A 14,586-nucleotide genomic window follows, 5' to 3' on the forward strand; every position below is an offset into this window, starting at 1 on the left:
AAAATATAGACCCATCTCTATTAGGAGTACAAGTACTATAATAAATGCAATACGACTTTAGTACTGTTTGAAACTTGTGTTGTTCATGTATTGTGATTAATTTATTGATGCATGTAAATTGGATGCATTTTGTTGCCACTGCATGTTTGTTTTTTTAGGAGTCTCACTGTGTTGCCCAGGCTGGAGCGCAGTGGCGCAATCTCAGTTCACTGCAACCTCTGCCTCCTGGATTCAAGCGATTCTCCTGCCTTATCCTCCTGAGTAGCATGGTGGTGTGCACCTGCAGTCCCTGAGTGAGTTACAAACATAGGGAGAAAAGGAGGAGGAACCCTATGGTATTGCATTGCAACTGGAGGTACCGATGCAATTCATTAGTCAATATGTACAGACAGAAAAACACACACATAAATGTGTGTGTGTGTGTACATGTATATACATATATATATATATACACACACACACACACATACACACACACACACATATATATATATATTCCCTAGCGTCTGTCCTCTGAAAGGTCCTAGGAGAAGCGGCACCCCAAAAGCAACCAGGACTTTTCAGAAAAACAGGTAGTACCAGGGCTGGGACAGGCAAAATACAAGATGAACCTGGAATGTCTTGTTTTGCTAAAGGTAAGAAAGTACTCAATGAATTATGGGGGCATATCAAAAGGACACAAAAGACAGCATGGGTCACGCGTGGTGGCTCATGCCTGTAATCCCAGCACTTTGGGAGGCTAAGGCAGGTGGATGACCAGAGGTCAGGAGTTCAAGAGCAGCCTGACCAACACGAAGAAATCCTGTCTCTACTAAAGATATGAAAATCAGCTAGGTGTGGTGGCACGCGCCTATAATCCCAGCTACTTGGGCGCCTGAGGCAGGAGAATCACTTGAACCCAGAAGGAGGGGGTTGCAGTGAACCAAGATCACACCACTGCACTCCAGCCTGGGTAACAGAGCAAGACTCCATCTATCTTCAACAGATATCCATATCTATCTCAAATAGATAGGTCAATTGTGAAAGTGGCAAGACAAACTCAAATTGTTTTCCTCTGCTTTCACACCACAACAATCGACACAGATGACCAAATGTGTGGCGGTTTCTCCTCACCCACCAAGGAAGCAAGCAATTCTGCAGTCAATTCTGACACTGGAAGAATTGCCATCAGATCCCACAGGTAGAGGGCTCAGTCCCACAGACTTCCCCTCCCCCACTTCCAATGCCATCAAAAGCCCCAGGCTGTTTCACCTGTGCCTCTGCCTGATGGGCTACAGATTGGGGATCCTATGACTCCCTCCTTCAGTTCAACTAATTTGCTAGAGCAGCTCACAGAACTCTGGGAAACACTTCTATTTACCGGTTTATTTCACAGAACTCTGGGAAACACTTCTATTTACCGGTTTATTATAAAGAATATTACAAAGGATAGAGATGAAGAAGGTGCATAGGGCGAGGTATGGGGGAAGAGGCTTGGAGATTTCATGACCCTGCTGTGTTTCATGCCCCTTCATTAACTAGGCATGATTGATGAAGCCATTGGCCATTGATGATCAACTTAACCTTCAGTCCAGCTTTCCTCCTCAAAGGTTGGGGAGTGGGGCTAAAAATCCTACCTCTAATCATGCTTTTATGTTTCCTGTGACCAGTCCCCATCCTGAAACTACCCAGGAGCTGCCAGCCACCAGTCAACTCATTAGCATATGAAAAACCATCACTCAGGAAATTCCAGGGATTATGGTTGGTGCAAAAGCAATTGCGGTTTCACAAAGTAATGGCAAAAACCGCAACTGCTTTTGCACCAACCTATTGAAATTTCATGCCAGGAAACAGAGACAAAAGACCAAATATATATTTCACAATATCACAGCCACTGACCATATGAACTAGATTTTCATTCTCTACTGTTATACACTTATGACATTTTCATTTTGCTTCCTGTTATTAAGAAATTATTGTCCAGAGGCCGGGCAGGGTTGCTCCCACTTGTAATTCCAGCAGTTTGGAAGGCCGAGGTGAGCAGATCACTTCAGGCCTGGAGTTCAAGACCAGCCTGGCCAACATGATGAAACACCACATCTAAAATACAAAATCCCAGCTACTCGGGAGGCTGAGGCACAAGAATCGCTTGAACCCAGGAGGTAGACATTGCAGTAAGCTGGGATCATGCCACTACACTCCAGCCTGGGCGACAGAGAGAAACACTGTATCAAAAAAATATATATATATGACCCAGAAATTTCACAATTTGCCTAAGGTTATCATCCTAAGTAAAATAATAAAGATTTTGAGGTTATAAAGTGATACAGTAAAATCTCAAAGCCAAGTAGAAGTGTTTTGGATTCTATTTTGGGTTATTTCTTCTCATGAGAAATTGAGAGCCGACAATTTGAGAGTAGCACAGTTATCCCAGGCCAGAAAGGAAGAACACACTGAGTACTCAGTTGCCATTTCTCACTGCCTTCATTCAGAATCCTTGATTATAGAGGACTGATAGAAACCTTTACAGAAGCTCTTGGGAATGACTTTGAGAGGTGGCAGAGAAAGAGTGAGCTATGTTCGCATCAATTTGAAGACTATCCAGGGTCCCAAAGAGTATATACATTTTATCACTGGCTACCTTGAGAAATGACAGTACCTAGGACAAAAACACTACTTGCAACTCCTTTTTTTTTTTTTTTTTTTTTTTTTTGAGACGGAGTCTTGCTCTGTAGCCTAGGCTGGAGTGCAATGGCGTAATCTTGGCTCCCTGCAACCTCTACCTCCCAGGTTCAAGCGATTCTCCTGCCTCAGCCTCCCAAGTAGAGGGGACTATAGGCATGTGCCACCACACCTGGCAAATTTTTTGTATTTTTAGTAGAGACGGGGTTTCACCACTTTAGCCAGGCTGGTCTCAATCTCCTGACCATGTGATCCGCTGGCCTCAGCCTCCCAAAGTGCTGGGATTAGCCCGGCTCTAATTCATATTTTCTAAATGTTTATTCATATCACCATGAGAGAAAACTTTCATTTTCTTTATCTTTGAAGACAAGGTACTTTAGTGAGCTCATTCCTGACCCAATGTCTAATTTACAAGTGGATGTTAGAGTGTAGGAAACTCTTACGGCTTTCATGTTTTTCTCAGTATCTGTTATCATTCTGACTTTATGAGCCCAAGCTTTTCAAGTAGCTTTCATTCTCACTTTTTAAAAACACCTGCCATTTAAATTTTCAATAAGAACTTTTAGACTCCAAATTTAAGTTTACTTTTAAGTTTGCTAATATTAATCTACTACTTTTGAATATAAGAAGGAAAAGTTCCATTATTATACTGTATACAAGTTCTTGAAAATAGCAAAATCTCCAATTCCATTTTTTCCTAGATGTACTCTAATTCCAATTGTGGATTTGTTCTAGAATTGGACTCCCATTACAGAGACCCCCATCTCTACAAAAAAAATTTTTTTTTAATTAGCTGGGTGTGGTGGCATGCATCTGTGGTTCCAGCTACTCAGGAGGTTGAAGTGGGAGGGTCACTTAAGCCTAGGAGTTAGAGGCTGCAGTGAGCTATGATCATGCCACTGTACTCCAGCCTTGGTGAGAGAGCAAGACCTTGTCTCAAAAATGAATAAATATTTACAAATAAATATGCATGAATGACTTTTCAGGCATCAGAAAGGTACTTTTCCTGTTTCTTTCTTTCTTTCTTTTTTTTTTTTTAAAAGACGGGGTTTCACCATGTTGGTGAGGCTGGTTTTGAACTCCCGACCTCAGGTGATCCGCCCGCCTTGGCCTCCAAAGTGCTTGGATTACAGGCGTGAGCCACCACACCCGGCCTGACTTTTCCTGTTTCTATGTCTCTCTGATTCCTGTGTTCTCTGAACAGCAGCCTCTGCATTTCAACTTCTAACATCAGATGACATTGCATCCCCATTCCATTTCTCCTCTTATGGGAAAACTAGAAAATCAGTTCACTGAAAGTAGGTTCTGTTAGCATTGCTGGTTTATCTGGTAGGGTTTCCTCGTGGTTGGCCTGTCAAACACTGTTGATTACTTTATTGCAGGCCAGATATGATAACTGCCCTCAGCTGCTACAGAAAATGGCATAGAAGTAATTATTTGTCAAAGGTTTCACTGTCGTAGCAACTAGAACTTTTGAGAGTCCTTTGTAAGTCTACCCTTCTCTGAAAACAAGTGTTTTTCTGATTGGAGCTCAGAAAATGCACACAAATCCACAGGGCATGCTGCAGCCGTATTTAAGCAGTATCCCCTCCAAATGCTCACTCAAGAAAGTGTTTGTGCCCATGTTCAAAACACCCTCCCCCACTCCATCCAGTTCCACAGATGGCAACTGCTCACTTCTATTTTACCTTGATTTAGCCTACTTGTCTTACGTTCCTCTGGGTCAACCTGAAAGCAATGAAGGCTTCTGCACAGGACCCAGTGATTTTCATGAAGCCTTTCTGACAGAATTTGGTTAACAGTAAAGATTTTCCCCACAGGTTACATCTGCTTCTGGTAATGCCCCATTATATCTCCTGAGGTATTTATATAAAATAACCCCCAGGTGCAAGAAAAGTCAGTAAAAAGCACAGCCACAATACCCATAGTTATGGTATGGCGCTAAATTTTTATGAACCCAAGACAAAGTTTTCTTTTTCTTTTTCTGTTTTGAATGGAGTTTAGCTCTTGTCCAGGCTGGAGTGCAATGGTGCCATCTCGGCTCCCAGCAACCTCTGCCTCCCAGGTTCAAGCAATTCTCCTGCCTCAGCCTCCCAAGTAGCTGGGATTACAGGCACCCACCACCATGCCCAGCTAATTTTGTATTTTTAGTAGAGATGGGTTTTCACTATGTTGGTGAGGCTGGTCTCAATCTCCTGACTTCAGGTGACCCACCCACCTCGGCCTCTCAGAAGTGCTAGGATTATAGGCATGAGTCACCGTGCCCGGCCCAAAACTTTCTTCTTTATACTGATTTCACCTGTTAACATTATTATACTTCCACGCTATCTTCTTATCAGGGCAAGGGGAAAAACCTGCTGCAAAGTCACATGTAAATAGAAAATTAGTTTTTATCAAGCTAGGGACTAACTGACTTTGATAATTAGAATCAGGGACCATTTTTTAAAAATCACATACTTCTACTTTTTAAGTTTTGGGTCAGGGGATGCTTTTAAAAAAATTGCTAGTTCTACTACCATTGGGTTCTAGGGTTACTATAGAAATTGAATATCAACTGCCCTAGCAAATAAAAATAATAATGAGGTCTGGGCATGGTGTCTCACACCTGTAATCCCAGCATTTTGGAAGGCCAAGGTAGGCAGGTCACCTGAAGTCAGGAGTCTGAGACCAACCTGGCCAACATGGTGAAACCCCTTCTCTACTAAACATGTAAAAATTTGCTGGGCATGGTGGTGCATGCCTGTAGTCCCAGCTACTCGGAAGGCTGAGTCTGGAGAATCGCTTGAACTTGGGAGGCAGAGGTTGCAGTGAACCGAGATCCCACCACTGCACTCCAGCTTCAGTGACAGAATGAGACTCTGTCTCAAAAATAAAAATAAAAAATAAAAATAAAGAATTAGACCCAAACCAATGATTATTCCATAGGAAAAATAGGAAAACCAGGTGGTAAGAGAACACCTCTCACAACAGAATCTTTATCTGTGAAATAAGGATTCGACCCACAAAAGTGTCTGTTGAAAATTTTCCTCTCTTGGTCCAGGCAGGTTCTCTAAACTCCCAATCCCAAAGCAGTTAATTTTTTCCTGTTTTCTGTAAAATAGATGGCCTTAAAACTCTTTTGTTCTCTGGTGTAGCTTTTCAGAAGGAAATAAGTTTCTTATCAAGAATGAATCTAGCTTCCCCGATTCAAAGACAACCATCTTCTCTATATTGCTCCATATCACAATAACTTTAAGTGTCTTCCTTTTCTTTCTTTCTTTCTTTCTTTTTTTTTTTTTTTGAGACGGAGTTTCGCTTTTACCCGGGAGGCGGAGGTTGCGGTGAGCCGAGATCGCGCCATTGCACTCCAGCCTCCCGGGTTCAGGCAATTCTCCTGCCCCAGCCTCCTGAGTCGCTGGGATTACAGGCACGCGCCACCATGCCCAGCTAATTTTTTGTATTTTTAGTAGAGACGGGGTTTCACTATGTTGACCAGGATGGTCTCGATCTCTTGACCTCGTGATCCACCCGCCTCGGCCTCCCACAGTGCTGGGATTACAGGCCTGAGCCACTGCGCCCGGCCTTCCTTTTCTAAATTAAATGCTGTTCCCTTCAACTTAAGGGCCAGACACTAGGGCTATTCCTTTAGAGGCTTTTGGGCCTCCATAGATTACAAAGGTGGTGCCCTGCCCCAGTTCTTTCTGGACATTTAAAAAGGCATCCACTTTCTTGCCCTCAGGATGACATTCTGGAAACAATGAACATAAATAAGACTGTTAAATAAGCTTCCTTGACGCCTATTCAGTGCAGCTTTCAACTCTTCTACCCTGCCTTGTTCTTTAGATGGTCCTGTAGTCTGGAGGGTAAACTCTTCACACAACCATTCATTCCCAAGCCCTCATGTCCCTGCCACTCCTCCTCCCTCACTTTTTAAGTGTGATAGGGCCTTGATGGGAATACCTCACTTCACCTTTTGTCTCAAGTCCATCTGCTTCCTTCCAGAGCTACAGAGGTAGGCCAGGGCCATCGAGACGTGGCCTACGCCACTCGCATCTTCTGGGGTGTCCCTTCTTCCACCTGTCAACTGAATACCCCTTTCTTAAAGATTTCTCCCTCAGAAGTCCCGTCTCATTCTGAAAGGGGATGAACCAGCTACCCTAAGAGCCCTTTGTCTGAAGCTTCTACACCTCACACATTCTCATCCACAAAGCGTCCCTCCACACATAGCAGGAGGTCGGCTCTCCACAGGGCGTGGGAGACTAGGTTTCTGCATCTGGTAAAAGGATGGGTTATGTCTCAGGTTCTTCCAGGATCCCAAATCCTACAATTCTACGACCAAACCTGTGGGTACTATTTCTGAGGTGGAAAGGGCGAACCCCAAGGCGACCCTCCACTCCGCACGCCTGCAGGCAGTCGGAACGAGCCCCCTCCAGCCCCGGCTCTGAGGGTCCACGCCTCCGACCTTCGGCGCCGGGCCGCAGAGGAGGCCCTGCCGGCTCCGGGTCCCAGCCGCGCCATGCCCTCCTTCGCCTTCACCCGCCGCCGACGGCCGCCTCTCACCTGGCACGCTGGCATCGCCCACCGCGCGCCGCACTGGAGACCATGGGTCCAAAGGGGTCTCGGCGGCCACGTATCTGCCTTCAGGGAGGTTGACTGGGATGCGCGGGCCCCGGAGTCCAGCCCGCCGCCACCGGGAACGCGCAGCCTGGTTTCTAAGGAACGGTGGGCTCTGGAAAGGGAGGGGCGGGATGGCAGGAGGACTGCGCCTGCTCTGTAACGGGGGTGGGCCTGCGCTGGGAGGGGCCGTGGCGGGGAACTGCGCATGCTGGCTCGTTGGGGGCGGGACTTAGGAAGCCTGGCAGGGAGGCTTAGGTTGTTCATTTCCGGCGGCAAAGGCGGCAGAGCCCGCGGTTTCCCAAGCTTGGCTTCTCTCCAGTCCGCCGACTGGCGTCAAGAACCAGGTTTTACGAGTTGTGATTAGCCTTGGTTGTCCTGGAGTGAAAGACGGTTTTTCGTGTTGGATAACGACATATCTGCAGAAGGCCAGTTCTCTTGAATTCGTCGGACATCCTAGCTCCCTGACTCCCAGTGACTCGTTTTTCCGGTTTCTCAGGTGCCTGTCTGGGCTCTTCTTCCTCTGGATGTTTTTTGGTTGTTCCTTAAATATCAGTGTTCTTTCTTCAGTACTGTGACCTCAGTCCCCTTGGCCTCTTTACTGAAGCCTATGCTGCCCAACAAAGTGAATAGCAGACTGTCCGCTAGAGTAAGGAAATGGGTAGACCTTAGTACAAAACTGACTGTGTGGGAAATGTGATTGGGGTTTGCATCTGCATGGGGAGCCCCTGTCCCTTCTTGTCTGACCCTCCTGCTGAGTATCTAGATCCCCACTCAGCTGGCATTAGGATGGTCTCCCAGCCATCATTCCAGAGCAGCCTGTGATGACAGAATATGTCAGCTTACCTAACTAAGCATGAGGCAGTTCCTACTGAGATATGGTAACTAGCAGCAGAGCTATCCCTGCTTTGAGCGGAGGAGGCAGGACTTCTACCACCTCTGTGAGCATGGAAGGCTCCCAGAGTCATGAGAAGTTGTAACCTGTAAATCCCTCCTCTTTTGATGGGGTTTTTATCTCCTCCTTTCCTGGATCCTGAAGAGCCAGGCCGAAGGGAGGCAGAGTCGAACTGCGCCTGTGTTTGATCTGTTTCTTAGTCATTGTTCAGAGTTCCACTCTTGAATAAGATTTCTCAACAGTGGCACTATTGACATTTTGGACCTGATCATTCTTTGTTGGGCAGAGGTGGGGGGAGCAGTCTGCATTGTAGGATGTTTGGCAGCATCCCTGGCTCTACCCACTAGATGCCAGTAGCACCCCAAGCCCAGTTGTGACTACCAAAAATATCTCCAGACACTGCCAAATGTCTCCCTGGGAGCAAAATCACTCTCAGTTGAGAACCACTAGTCTAGAGGAAAATGAGCCTACTCTGGCTTTATTTATATAGAATCAGGACTTTATTGCTTAATCTAAAACCCACATCTTTCCCTCTTTGCTCCCTCTTCCCTAACAGCATTCTATAGAGTAACAGTCTTGTAAGATTCTACTGAGTGATAGTCTATAGTAATGTTAAGTTTGGAAAGTGCAGGGTTAAGCAACACATTTCAACACAGGATTTTGAGCTTTTAATTAGCTGGTGGTGATCACTGTGAACATCCATAAGACAGTTTTCCTAACTTACTGGCCCAAAGAAGAACCCTTTTCCTTTGGCAAACCTCCCAATTCCAGTGACTTTTAGCCACTACGTTTCTCTTCTGTTTTGTGTTATTTTGTGGTACCATTATCCATCTCGTCAGTCCCAACCAAAGTCTACATTTGCCTTGTCTCTTGCTTTTATTTACCTCACATTCAGTTACTCATCTTGTTGTACCTCCATTTCTCTCCTAAATATTTCTCAACCTGCTCTCCTTGCAGTCTCCTACCTGGGTTCTTTTACTCCAGTCTGTCTCCAGTACCACCTCCAGGTGGACACCAGCATGATCTACTGTATCCCTCCTCTGCGTAAAACCCTGGTGCCTTGGGGGCAGGGGAGGCAGGAGTGGGCCAGTCACACCAGTGAGCATCCTTATGGAGGAAGGATGCTCATGTGTACCGTGTGTGTGTCCCTGTGCGCCAAGCACTGCTGTATATCTGTTATAATCCCCTACCTCCACAGGGCAGAAGGATTTACCATGTTTTAAGGATAAGGAAACAGTCTCGGAGAGAGGTAGTAAACAGGGCTGTCTGTGCGAGGATTTTGAACACAAGCTCTTGTTCCTCACACAAGAGGCGGGAAGCTAATTTCAGTACCCGTCAGGTCAGGCTGAGCACTGTGGCTCATGCCTGTAATCCCAGTATTTTGTGAGGCCAAGGCAGGAGGATTGCTTGAGCCCAGGAATTTGGGACCAGCCTGGCCAACATGGTGAAAATTCTCTACAAAAAATACAAAAATTAGCTAGGCATGGTGACACACATCTATACTAGCTACTCAGGAGGCTGTGGTGGGACGATCACTTGAGCCTGGAAAGTTGAGGTAGCAGTGACCCATAATCATGCCACCGCACTCCAGCCTGGGAGACAAAGCAAGACTTTGTCTCATAAGACACCCCAAAAACCAAAAACAAGCTCGCAGAAGAGGTACCTCCAGAAAACTTTGTGCAGTATTTGAGGTGAGCATATTTGGAATGTATTCTTTTTTTTTTTTTTTTATACAGGGCCTTGCTTTGTCACCCAGGCTGAAGTGCAGTGGCATGATCATGGCTCACTGCAACCTGAAATCTCCCAGGCTCAAGCAATCCTCCAACCTCAGCCTCCTAAGGAGGTGGGGCCACAGGCATACACCAACATGCCCAGCTAAATTTTTTGACTTTTTTTTTTTTTTTTGAGATGGAGTTTTGGAGTTTTGCTCATTATCCAGGCTGGAGTGCAATGTGCTATCTCAGCTCACTGCAACCTCCGCCTCCTGGGTTCAAGCAATTCTCCTGCCTCAGCCTCCCAAGTAGCTGAGACTATAGGCGTGCGCCACCATGCCCAGCTAATTTTTGTATTTTTAGTAGAGACGGCGTTTCGCCATGTTGACCAGGATGGTCTCGATCTTTTGACCTTGTGATCCACCCGCCTTGGCCTCCCAAAGTGCTGGGATTATAGGTGTGAGCCACTGCGCCTGGCCCAATTTTTTGACTTTTTGTAGAGACAGGTGTGGGGGGAGACCCCATAAACACCAAGGCAGGAGCAAAAGGCCTCAGCCTATTTCCATATAAATAATGAAGACGAAAGTAACTAGAAATATAACCGTAGTAGTTATTAGTTATTCATATGTGATCTTAGTTATGCGTAGGTGATCTTAATTCTTTTACTAATGCCTCTGAGGTTGGAAGTGTGAACCTGGGGCGACATTGTGAAATGAATGACACTAAGGCAAGATGCTTTAAGCCTTCTGTCATGCCCGCCTAAGGGCTGCTGCAGGGCGCCTCAGCTGTGCAGCGGTGCCAGCGCTGTGAAAGCGCCCCATTTAGCCAGTTAGAGAAGGAGATGTCCAAAATGGCTGAGACGTCTCTTTCTTGGGGAAGTTTGGAGAAAACTCTGCTTCTCCAAGCTCTTGTGGTAGGCCTGATGACTGTCAGGCAGGCCCGTAGACATCTGGGGGTTAACTGTCTCTATGTGATGCTGTGCTTTGGTGGTCACGTTCCATGTCTATTCTCATGTTCTGCTTCTGCACCTGGTTCCTTTTTTCTTAGAAAAGATAATCAGTAATAGTAATATAAATCTTAATGTTTTAGTTCTTTCTTGATAAGTATGGAAAAAGTGCTGATGCATTATGCTTCTTACCTTACTTCGGGTGCCAGAAATTCCTGAGCCCCTACCTGAATGACGTGACGTGCTTGACCCCATCACTGTCACACCCCATCCACCCTGCCCCCAGTCTCCGACCACCAAGACCACACCCTACCTACCCTGTCCCCAGATTTGCAACTCAATAAAAGTGAGAGTTTGTCCTGGCATTCGGAGCCACTGCTGGTCTCCTCGATTTGGGTAGCTGTGGACCCCTGGGCCCAAACTCTCTTTTCTCTCTCTCCATGTCTGTGCCTTTTATATCTACAATTTCTCATCTCTCCACCAATCGGGACGGACTCACAGAACTCTGTAGGGCTGGACCCTACAGACAGGGTCTCACTGTGTTGCCCAGGTTGTTCTCAAATTCCTGGGTTCAAGCGATCCTCCTGCTTTGGCCTCCCAAAGTGCTAGGATTACAGGCATGAGCCACTGCACCTGGCCCTGGAATGCATTCGTTCTTTTTCAGTGTCGGGGGGATGGAGTTTTGCTCTTGTCACCAGGGTCGAGTGCAATGGTGTGATCTTAGCTCACTGCAACCTCTGCCTCTGGGGTTCAAGCAATTCTCCTGCCTCAGCCTTTTGAGTAGCTGGGATTACAGGTACCCAGCACCACACCTGGCTTTTGTACTTTTAGTAGAGATGGGGTTTCACCATGTTGGCCAGACTAGTCTCGAACTCCTGACCTCAGGTATCTGCCTGCTTCGACCTCTCAAAGTGCTGGGATTACAGGTGTGAACCACTGGACCTGGTCCTAGAATGTATTCTTGATACCCTATTTTTGTGGGGAGAAGTTCTTGTGGCCTACCTCTCTTTAGCTGAATTTTTTTAATTTCTTTTTTTTTGAGACAGGGTCTCACTGTGTTGCCCAGGCTGGAGTGCAGTGGCACGATCTTAGCTCACTGCATCCTTGACCTCCTGGGCTCAAGTGATCCTCCCACCTCAGCCTCCTGAATAGTTGGAACCACAGGAATGTGCCACCATGCCCAGCTAACTTGTATTTTTTGTGGAGACAGGTTTCCACCATGTTGCCCAGGCTGTTCTTGAACTCCTGAGTTCAAGGGATCCACCTCCCAAAGTGTTGAGATTATAGGCGTGAGCCACTGCGCCCAGGCTGTTTAGTTGAATTTACTACTTTTTCCTTGCCTAAGATGAAAGTCATTTCAAGAGAGAATTGAGATTTAAGGATCAGTCCTCTCTGGGGTCTTACAAATACACAGTTTCAAGGGTCCTTGAGGAGGCACCCAAGGGCCTGGGCACTTGATAGGCTGGGAAGGGCCCAAATCATTCAGGACAGGATGTGTCACAGAAGGGGTGCCAACCTCAATAAGACTCAAAACAGAGACCAAACACACAACTGCTCATGGATGTGTATTTTAATAAAAATAATTCTGTCAAAATACAACAGGAGGTTTTTTTTTTTAATCTCAAGTACAATTTTAATAGGATGTTTTGTGTTAGAGTTCTCTCCACCCTCCCACACCCACAAGTTTCATGCTAATGCCAAGTATCAACTCTCAAGGACAAAGGCAGAACCAGTGTGCACAATGTGGAGGATGTCTGTTTCAGCTGTAGTTACTAATAGAGGAAAACCCGATGCAAAGGAGCAAATGCCTGAGGCAGCCAGAGGCCATAATCTGGCCACAGGTCTGGGTGCACGAGACTGGTGGTATGGTAGGGCTCCACTGCCTGGCTGCCACACGGTGTGCATACCTGAGTTGTGGGCAACCAAAGGAACTTTCAGCTCTGACAGTTCTCTGCCTCATTTTCTTTGTGCTTGCTTAAGGAGTGGGAAGGCGCCAGGTGGCCAAGCAGTCCCCACTTCTGTCTCGTGGTGTCCCTATATTGATGGCCTGCACCTAGCCATAGACCCATGTGGATAGGGATAGGGGTTCTGGCTTGCTATGAGTGCCCTGCCGGTTTTTGCTCTGGAATGAGTGACCATTTGGTGCCACAAGCAGAAAGTGAGTAGGGAAGGCTGCTCCCCAGGGCTGGACAACCAAAGCCAGGTCTTTCTCCTGCCCCGACAGGTCGGGTCCAGCCCTTTACCAGGGCTCTTCCCAGGTACCTTTACCACTCTAGGCTCCTGGAAGCAGGCTGGTAGGACTGGGTGTGCATAAGGGGCACCTCTGGCTGGCAGGCAGGCCTGGACTATCAGCAAGAGAATGGGCTCAAGCAGCTTGGTTTTGGCCCTCTCCACGGCTTGTGGGGCAAAGGCTTATGTCCCAAAGGTGAGCTGTCCAACTGGGACTGAGAGCCCCTCTGGAGAGGAACAGAGTAAACAACTTGGACTCAGCTGAAACAGTGAGATAAGGCACAGAAAATGGGGAGGTGGCCATGGGTACTGAGTGCGAGCCAGGCAGACACCCAACCCCATGCAGCACATAGCTGTCCCGAGCCCTCCTGGGTCCTCTCTCAGCCACTCCACAACCTAAGCCTAGGCACCCATCCTCATCCCTGACACACCCCTGAAGGTAGCAGCTGCTCAGATACTGCTGGAGAGCACGCACATCAGCCTAACCCATCATGGGGCTTATCTGCCATTCAGTTTCAGGACTAAACAAACAGTGTTGCCCAACCCACAGGGATAAGGGATAGTCCTGGCTCTGCTATTAATTTGCTTTGTGACTTTAGTCAAGTCACTTAATCTCTTGGGCCTGTTTCGTTATCTGTAGCAGGAGAGGAATAGGGGAGATGTTCATTGAACCCCATTCCAGCTGTAAAAGCCTGTGGTTTTAATTCCCAATCCTGCTAGACTGTGATGTTTCTAACCTCTGGGTTTGGGAGCTAGGTAGCTCCAGGCTGGCACAGGAGATCAATTTCCTTTACAAACAGGACAATGCCTCCTAACAGACCATGGTTTATGGGCTGCCACCCCAACGACCAAGGAAAAGCAGCAGCTATAGGATCATCTCCCAAGGCAGAATTCTGAGAGCACAGGGCCAGGGCCAGGGCTCTGGCCCCATCACCAGCAGTTGGTCCAATTCAATCATTTTTCTTGTTGCCCAACTGTGGGCCCAGTGAGGCCTGGTGAGCAATGAGTATCTCAGGCCACACCAACCATTCCCATGTCCACCAATATGGAGTAGGAGCTCGCCCAGCCCAGATTCAGGCAGGGACTAAAAGTTCAACTTCTGGCCTTGCCACGGCTGACCCTACTCTTTGCATGGGTGGCTTGTGCACTTCCCTCACTGTGAAGCACATATGGAAATTCCAGCCCATCCTGGTGTTCCTCTGCGTAGGCTTCCTCCCTTTCCTCTTCCAGGGCAGCCAGTCCTCTCCACAGATGGGCCACCCAAATCCTGGCAGCCATCTTAGCCCTTCCTTTACTGATTCCCCAATGGTAGCGGGACCATTTTTACTCCACCAGCTGTGAGGATCTATTTGAAACAGCTGGCGGGACATCTGTAAAGCTGATGGAGTCCCATCTCTGGCCAGCAAATACTCCCAACAGTTTCCTAAGAGTGACTGGGACCCAGCTGCAGGGAGCTGTCTGGCACAGTGGCAGTGAAGTCTGACCTAGAGGACCAACGATTCTATTCACTCCCTGGAGTAGCGGCCCAAGAACCTGCCTTCACAAGGTAC

General features: G+C 47.2%; 1 protein-coding gene across 2 annotated transcripts in view; it reads right to left on the reverse strand.

The window, feature by feature from the left end:
- The window catches only part of GFOD2 (glucose-fructose oxidoreductase domain containing 2), a 51,047-nt gene extending 42,910 nt beyond the window's left edge, over positions 1–8,137 (reverse strand). Inside the window, exon 1 of one of the 2 annotated variants that reach the window (XM_032283749.1) lies at positions 7,201–8,137. The gene's annotated coding sequence lies outside the window, so the exon portion shown is untranslated. The remainder of the gene's footprint in view (positions 1–7,200) is intronic. The other variant, XM_032283746.1, reaches the window with a different exon arrangement.
- Positions 8,138–14,586: the final 6,449 nt, after the last annotated feature.

Source organism: Sapajus apella, unplaced genomic scaffold (genome assembly GCF_009761245.1).
Source record: "Sapajus apella isolate SASKATOON/1434 unplaced genomic scaffold, GSC_monkey_1.0 scaffold15, whole genome shotgun sequence".
Taxonomy (NCBI): domain Eukaryota; kingdom Metazoa; phylum Chordata; class Mammalia; order Primates; family Cebidae; genus Sapajus; species Sapajus apella.